Consider the following 8,659-nt stretch of genomic DNA (forward strand, 5'->3'; position numbering starts at 1 on the left):
AATCACTTAGAGCTATGTGTACCTTAATTGTTACTTGCGATCTAAATATGGAACATACTGAACATACACTTTCGTTTCATTCTGAAGATGTACAACATGACCAAAAAAGAACTTAAACATAAAGGCTTATATCCACTCGTTTCCGAGAAAGCGTGACCTGACAACCTTTATTTCATAACTGAACACAAACTATATACAATAGTTGTATAAACTAGCTTATATTGAAACAATGAAAAACTGGATCAAGATTTGAAAAATTATTCGGTAATGGATTTTAAATAAATATCTTGCTTACAAATTTTCACGGGAATACACTAATACGCCGTTCATTTAGGAAATCAAGATCACAGGTCTACGACACATTAATGTGTTTCTATGTTTGATAGATTTCAAATTTATACGATAATTAAGGGAGGATTAAGTGTGTGACAAAAGATCATCACGGCTTAAGATGAAGGAAACGTGCAATATACATATATGTTATACAAGTTAAAAAGGGTACCCTGAAGGGTAACTGATACACCGCCTCTTTAGAACGCATTGCATATGCCTGCAGAGGACAACCAAACGCTTAATCAAGCGTGAATGTCGTCGAGGTCGTTAAGTTTGTATTGTCATGAAAGTGACATTTGCAGTAAAACATAATTTTATTTAAAATTCAATCGGTCAACCACCAATCAATTAAAAATCAAACGCTTGACAATAATCAATCCTCTTTTCGCAGTGACATTTATTGTATATGTTCGGCTATTCTATAAACGTCAACACCAACACTTTCTTCATCTTTTGAAAGTATTGAACCCCTGGTGTATGAAGTTGTGTTACACAATTTTAAGCTTTTTCAGTAATATTAAATTCCAGAGACTGAATCGCTTTTAATCACTGTGTGTTAAATAAGAGCTTTTTAATACGAGAGGTTTATACATCACTATTGTCCGGTAGCATAGAGGTGACATTCACTCCTCTTTTTTTAAATTGCACTTCTCTTTTTTCCATCTCGTCGCCTCGACTTAGTAACTCTTGGCCACGACTAACTAAATCGTGGACGACTTACTAACTCGTATATGCGTACAGAATATTTGAACATGTGACTCAAAATGTGATTGGCTGACTAACTCGTTTCCTCGAGAGCTAAACTTCTCTCCTCTTTTGGTAAATGCATCCCTCATTTATTTACTACACCGCTCTTTTTTATTTTTAATTGCACTCCTTTTTTATTTAGTTTTACACTACTCTTGTTTCTATCTCGTGGCCTGCACTTAGTTACTCAAGGCCACGACATACCTTACTCGTGGCCACGAGTAAGTACGTCGTGGCCTCGAGTTTCTAAGTCAAAGCAACGAGATAGAAGAAAAGAGGATTGAAATAAAAAATGAATGTCACCTCTATGCCACAGCACTATAATGACAATTAATATATTAACTTACAAACCCTTCAGTTTTCCTTGCAACGTATTGAGTCGTCAATGTAAAGTGTGCTCGGACTTCATTTATGAAAGCAGTTTGGCAACAACGAGACAAACTTACTTATTTAAGCCGTCAACGGATTAATGCACCGAACGACAGCAGATTCGGAGACTATTTGGTAGACTTTTTTTAATATAAATGATAACAATGTTTTCATTGACAGTATAGGTCACGATAACGGAGTTTTAATTGGGCTGCGATTAGATACCATATTATTGTGTGCAATCTATGATTACTGAAAAGGTTAAGAATGTTAATTCAGAATTTAACGACATTGTGAGAGGATCCGTGGGACACTAAAACAAAAAACAGGAGAATTACAAAGCGTAATTCATCATGTTGTACCCTCAAGCTAATGAATCCATTTAACTACACAAAGCATCAGCGTTGTGTGAATTTTAGCACATGTCGCATATTTTATCAAAATAAATATTAATGTACAATGTATATAAAGGATGTTAAGTGAAAAATGCAATACCGACTAACGACGTGTAAATGCATGCGTTAGTATATGCTATATAAAACATGATGAATCTCATGAACTTTGAATAGTTTATTCAAAAGACAATGCGTCTTAACGTGTGATCAATATCACAATGATTATGTTGATGATTATATGATTAGTATTACTATTATTTTTATATTGCTATTGTACTATTATTGTTCGTAACTGACATCTAAGACGATAGTTTTGACACTAATTTTTTGAAAGTATAAGGTAAGAGAGATGAAAACCCTATATATATATAACCCGTTTGTTTTCACCTATCAATGAATGCACGCGTATTCAATCGTGATAACCACTTTAAGACAATTAAGTTAATTAAACCAAAAATGGGCAAAATTAATTTAATACACGAATATATAGAATGAGGTTTAAATATGAAAGATGTATTTTCCTATGTAAATTCGCGTAATTGCTTACTGATCCGTAAAATTGTCTGTGGATATTGAAAACGTATAAATATTATTAATACAATGATTGGCTTTGATAAATTATACAACTATGGAAATAACTTTTTTTAAACTCAACAAACACAATATGATTATTGGAAAGTTACACTGAAATCATTAGTTGAACTTTGTACAAATGAAACTTTAAAAAAAAACAGCGTCTGCATTTTTATGAAACATATGTAGTTTAGATGGAAGTTATATACTTTGCGAAAATCAGGAATACTGTAAAAGCAAAAAAGTTTGAACAAACGATATAGTAGTTTCCAGGTGGATCATTACAATACATTCAATTCAAAGTTTATCTATAAAACATATGTAACACTTTTTTGCGATTGCTTAACTATATTCAAGCTTGCGCAATTGAATACGGAATACCGTTAATTCCATCGTGGTAACACATTTAATCCAGAGGGCGACATTGCGATACTTTTGTTTGTGTTTGTCATTCCTCCACTTATTTTTTTCTGTTATTGTTTGATCTTCTTTCTTCTTTCATGAGTATTAGTATTCTTATATTACCAAAATGTATACATCTCGAAATTTACACACATGCTTGGCCCCTTCTATGTAATATGACTATTGATCAAAGATAATAGACTATTAAATAAGTCTAAATAAATAAATAAATAATTTACAGAATTACTTATTGCCTTAATATAAGGGTACAAGCATTGTTAAGTAGGTGGACGCTGAGGAGTTATAGCGGTTATTAATTTTGCAGCGAGTTTTCGCTAAGTACCATTTACTACACAAACAGTAAAATTAGTGTTGTTTTGTTATACGGTATTTAACCAACGTTAACAGTCTGCAATTTTTAAATATGAACGTCTATGTTCCTAACATATATTATATGTAATAACATTGTTGTTGTTGTTGTTTTTTATTTAGCTGATTTAGCTTTATTTAGCAATTTAGGCAACAACCCAAACCACATAAACATTATGTTGAACTTCCTAACTAGAACGCTTAATTGCAAGAATGTATCTTCAAACATGTTTGATAAAAACATACCTCATACATAGCAGAAATTTACTCACAAAACACAAACAAGAAAATTAACAATTACAAATTTTCCTCGTAGATTCGCTTTTTAATGAACCTAACTTTGCATATATTTATTAGATTTGTTTCTTTCTCTCTTCATAAAAATGCAATACATTCAGGTGTAATAAACTGCGCTTTATTCGTGTTAAATCATTCGACAATAGTACTCTTACAGTTAATATTTGATGTTTGCTTGCCGTGAATTGCACAATCTGGTTAAATTTGACAATTGCAGTGGCGCTGGAACATCTTAATCACACTTTTTTTCATTCTTCACCAGTGAGAGTCAAATGTAGCGGCAATGCCGCGATGTTCGACGGCGTATGAAGCATACCAGTGCAATTCATGTATTCTCTTTGGAATACATTTCAACCTGTGAAGTCGCTTTCCAATATGTGTTGATGAATAATGCTCAATACATATTACCTAAGCCATTAATTTTGGTCTTGTTCTGCGAAGGAAAGGCCAACGAAGTGCTGCAAACAGCAATGTAAATTACTTGTTCACAACACTATTACACACGTTAGATGCAGATGATTCAGCTAATGGCGACATTTTCAGTTGTTCATAAGGTATGGCTAATTCAGAACTATATTTTCTTAAAAACATAATATTCGAAATTTCAATATATTGATTAAAGTTACACGTTTAAACTAGTTTTATAAGTAAAAAACATACTTTTTTATTTAAAGACGTGGACAGTGGACATACATAACATATGCTTTATTTGAAAGTTTCCAAAATGATAGTATGATCGCTCTAGCTACAGTGCCAATTTAAAAATATTTTCCATTTTTAACCTTAGCTGGATCACCGACATTCCTGACATTGTTTATATGATGGATGCATTATTTGTGAATAATCTGCAAAGTATGGGTCGTTCTCTAATTAGCTTTTATGTGATTTAACATTTAATGATCATATTGGTTTAGAAAGCGTTGTTATGTTTGTTTACCTATACTACATTATGTCAACAGAATGCGTCTTGTATTGTTAATCCAAATAATCTAATTGACAAGTAAACTTATGCAATTGTTAATAATGTTTTTAATAAATCTCAGTTAGGAGTATAACGGGATTTATTACCATGGAACTCGAGATGTGAACTGACTGACGCGCGGGTCAAATTTCATTCCGGGGTGGTTGAACCTCCGCCTAAAAAACTTAAAACTAATGAAGAGAAGCTTAAGTACAGCAAAAATATGCAAAGGATAAGATATAGTTTAGTAGATGGTAAATCATCATGTCTAGGCTTTATAGAATACTATCCTTAGATTGTTAAGTAGATTGTTAGTAGATGGTAAATCATTCATGTCTAGGCTTTATAGTATACCATCCTTACATTGTTAATCATTTACAAGATGAATAATTTACCAAGTTCCGCGCTGGGAAGCTGCCCATGACATCGACGTCATCTCCTGATGGAGCCAAAGGCTCGTGTATCGACGTGGATGAACAGTCGATAAAACCGAAATCGAATACATGTTTTAAGTAAAAGTTCGGCTTAGTTCGATTTTGAATTTCGATCTCGCGTTTGTCTTCCAAATCGCACCAGCTCAATATTTGCGTTTAACTTTTGTATGTTTATGTCAGTTTTGACTTGAAATTATACTTACTTCTATATAAGGTGTCCATGTTTTAATTTCTATGTGAGAGATTTTCCCAATTTAAAAAAACTACGGACGATATCCGAGGTTCATGTTGGTTATAAGCGTTTCGCCTTCGATTATTGATGTTAAATTGCTTGAAACTGTTACTAGCACAAAATATTTGTCATTCATGTTTAAATTGCGTTGTCAGAGGCCGCACGATTTTCACGCCTGTAAGATACTTGCGCTTCGCATTTTAATGTCATTGTCAGTAGTAGGTCGGAATTATCTATTATCGCCATTATCTTTTAAGAGCATAGACATTACATGTATGAAGTGTTAGTCCACAGAGGATCACTAACCAGTATGTATTAAATTCAGATTCAGTCAAACTTGTTTTATGCAAAGCCTAAGATTGAAGACTGTCACAAGAGATAAGCTTCCCGGAACTGATGGCGTAAGATGTTTCGCGATAGACAGCAGAGCATCTGTAGTTCCCGGTCTGTGCATCTCAAAGGAAGACAATTTGCAGTGTTTCTCAAACTGCGACTAACTTCACACCTAATCAAGAGTTTTTTGTCTTCTTGATTGCGCTGTTTTCACAACTCTTTTTAGCACCGACCAGACGGGAAAGTGTCTTCGAATAATTGCCAGTTAATTAGGTGTGAAATGCCTTTCAGGGACCACACATCCTCGAGTTATGGAAATTCGCATGTTTGAGTTATTGCGGGTATTTTTATATAGAAATTAAAGGAAAGTGTTATGGACTTTCTTTAATGCTCGAGTAATTGCCAGTTTTTGAGAAATCGCCAGGTCGAGTTATTGCAATTCTACTGTAAATGTAACATAAACAAGAGCATAACGGGTGCCAACACTCGGCTGCGGTTATCATAATGTTTTTTAGAGGTCATAGCGACCTTGGTCTTTGTGGTAGTGACCCAAAAATGGGTGTGGCGTATAGAACTCATCAGGGTGCATCTACATGTGAAGTTTCAAAGTTGTAGGTGGAAGCATTTTGATTTTAGAGCCAATGTTAAGGTTTCAGCACGACGACGGCGGATGAGCTGGCTTTGACAATACCTCGGGTTTTCTCCGAAAATAGCTGAGCTAAAAAAGGTTAACTACATATTACATTTTGTTTAATACTGGATGCTTATACAACGACTGATTTATCCCACAAGGATTTATTTCAACTGGTCAAATATACTAGTTTCACAATACTATCGCTGTTTAGATATCACGTAACGAATCGAATTTCAGAACGAGGCGGAACATGTTTACATTTCTTTTACGGAGATTATCGATGATTATAAATCAGCTGAATTGTATTGTTTACATTCAGGAGTTTCATGGGCACTGACACTAGTTACAATAACGTCTAGAACATATGCATATATGCAAGTGTTGTTTTTTCAATACATTGATGAGGGAATAATAAATACACACTCTAACACCGAAGTAATATTTCAAAGCTATAATATTTAGTACGATAAGTGTTAACATGTATATATACATTTTAGTTCATCTTTATATAAACAACGAGAGACCCATGCACTTCTAAAGAATAAACATTTACAATTGCGCAAAACAAATATATACATAAGCCGTACGTAAGTATGTTAATTCAATTGCCAAAGGTACGTTTGATGGTGTATAATATTTTTCAGGAACGATTGAACGTGTAAGAGGTGTGTTGAATCAATCATAAGACAAAGCATTATAAAATGCAAAGCATATGACATTATTTAAATTCGATGTTATTTTTCTTTTAAATTTAATTAATTTCCTTTGATTGTGAATGGCAATATTGAAGAATTCTCAAATATAGGTGGAGAAAAACGACCGTGGTCCAAACTGAACTGTCTGCATGTATTCATGTACTTTGGTTTTTCTTTATACGTGATTATGAGTGATATATATTTATCATTTTATATAATAAATTACGATTGTTTGCATTTTTCTGAAACATTGTTCCTTTGTGGTCAACGAAAGTGCTTGTTTTAATAATGTTCCTGCATACACTTACACTTACTGTCCGACTTACATAGTCGTACACTTTTTTATACGACTATGTGATGACGTAGTTTTATTTTATCGGATCGCGCTAGATAGGTTTCATGTTTAGCATAACATTTTATACATATTTCAAATGTGAAGGTAAAAGCACTTTATAAGGTATCCGAACATTCGTTCCCAGGGACAATCGTTCCTACGTTAATTTTGGCAAGGCGGGAATTCATTCATACTTAGTTTTAACTATTTGGACATTAATTCATACGCTATTGTGACATCCCGGAAATTCGTTCTATCATTCTTTTGACAGACCGTATAATCATTCATAATAGTTTTCACGCACCGATTTCTGCAAGGTTTCGCAAATAACAGATTTCAGTGTTCGTCGAAATTTTCGAAAACAAAACATGTCATGTTCTCATGATCACAATACATTCTTAAAACTGCATCAAGTATAACACAAAATATGAAAAATATTTTTAAAAGCACACTATTTTAAATAACCCACATCAAAATACCGCTTACAATACCCAGAGTGTAATATTATTTGGATAAAATGTGATAATAATGACCAGGATAGCAATTATGCACGAATCAATGTCCGCGTTGTCAATATAATGTAAGAACGAATCCGAGAACACCTTAGGGTCTCAGTGCTGTATAAATAACGAAGAAACGAATGTCCTGGCTTTCACAATTCTGTAGAAACCGTTCGCTGAATTGTCAAAATGACGATTGAACGTATGTTCAGGTTGTCAAAAAACAAACAAACACGCGCTGGGTATGCGGATACTTTGATAACAGATGGCACTTCGATACCATATAACAACAAAAGCCTCGCGCGAGAGGTAAGTTCATCAGGTTTTTTTTAAAGTTATATCATACAGATTAGTTTTTTAGACAAGGCGCATGGTCGAGTTTATAAATGGTAAATCCTTTTCTACTGCAAAGAAAAACATAAAGCAAGAATGGTAGATGTTTCCCCCCAAAATAGAAAATTCGGTCGGAAAACAGCATAAACTGGATGAGCAGTAAACATTTCAACAAAATAAAACTACTTAGAAATATTGAAAGATATTGTTTGATATTCCAGCATGTAGAGTAATCAGTGTGCTTCAAATACAGAATTCTTGATAGTATTCAATGAATTATAAACGAAGATAGAGCATGTTTTAATAGGCGGTATTCATGAAGTTGCGGATACTTTGATTCCCGATATAGGGCACTTCGGATAACAGAGACTTTCAACAAATTGGGCACTCTGATAACCGAGTTTTATCTTCTACATGAAATGCATTTATGTGTATTATGGCTATTCTTACCAAACATTTTGAAGTACGAACCAATTTGCATTGTCAAGCCCGACACATTGAGAATCTATGCATAACGTAATTAAGCCAGCATTATTTATTATCTGTTTTACGGGAGCGACCGAACCTATTTTTCGACAAATACAAATAAAAATAAAAGTCACTTTCGTTTTTTTTATTTACATTTCACCCGCCGACCTAGTATTTTATCCAAAACGAGAACAAAAATTGCGCAGATTGCAGCCAATACCACACGCTATTAGCCAATCGGTGAGTATTT

The sequence above is a fragment of the Dreissena polymorpha genome, chromosome 5, assembly GCF_020536995.1.
Source record: "Dreissena polymorpha isolate Duluth1 chromosome 5, UMN_Dpol_1.0, whole genome shotgun sequence".
Lineage (NCBI taxonomy): Eukaryota > Metazoa > Mollusca > Bivalvia > Myida > Dreissenidae > Dreissena > Dreissena polymorpha.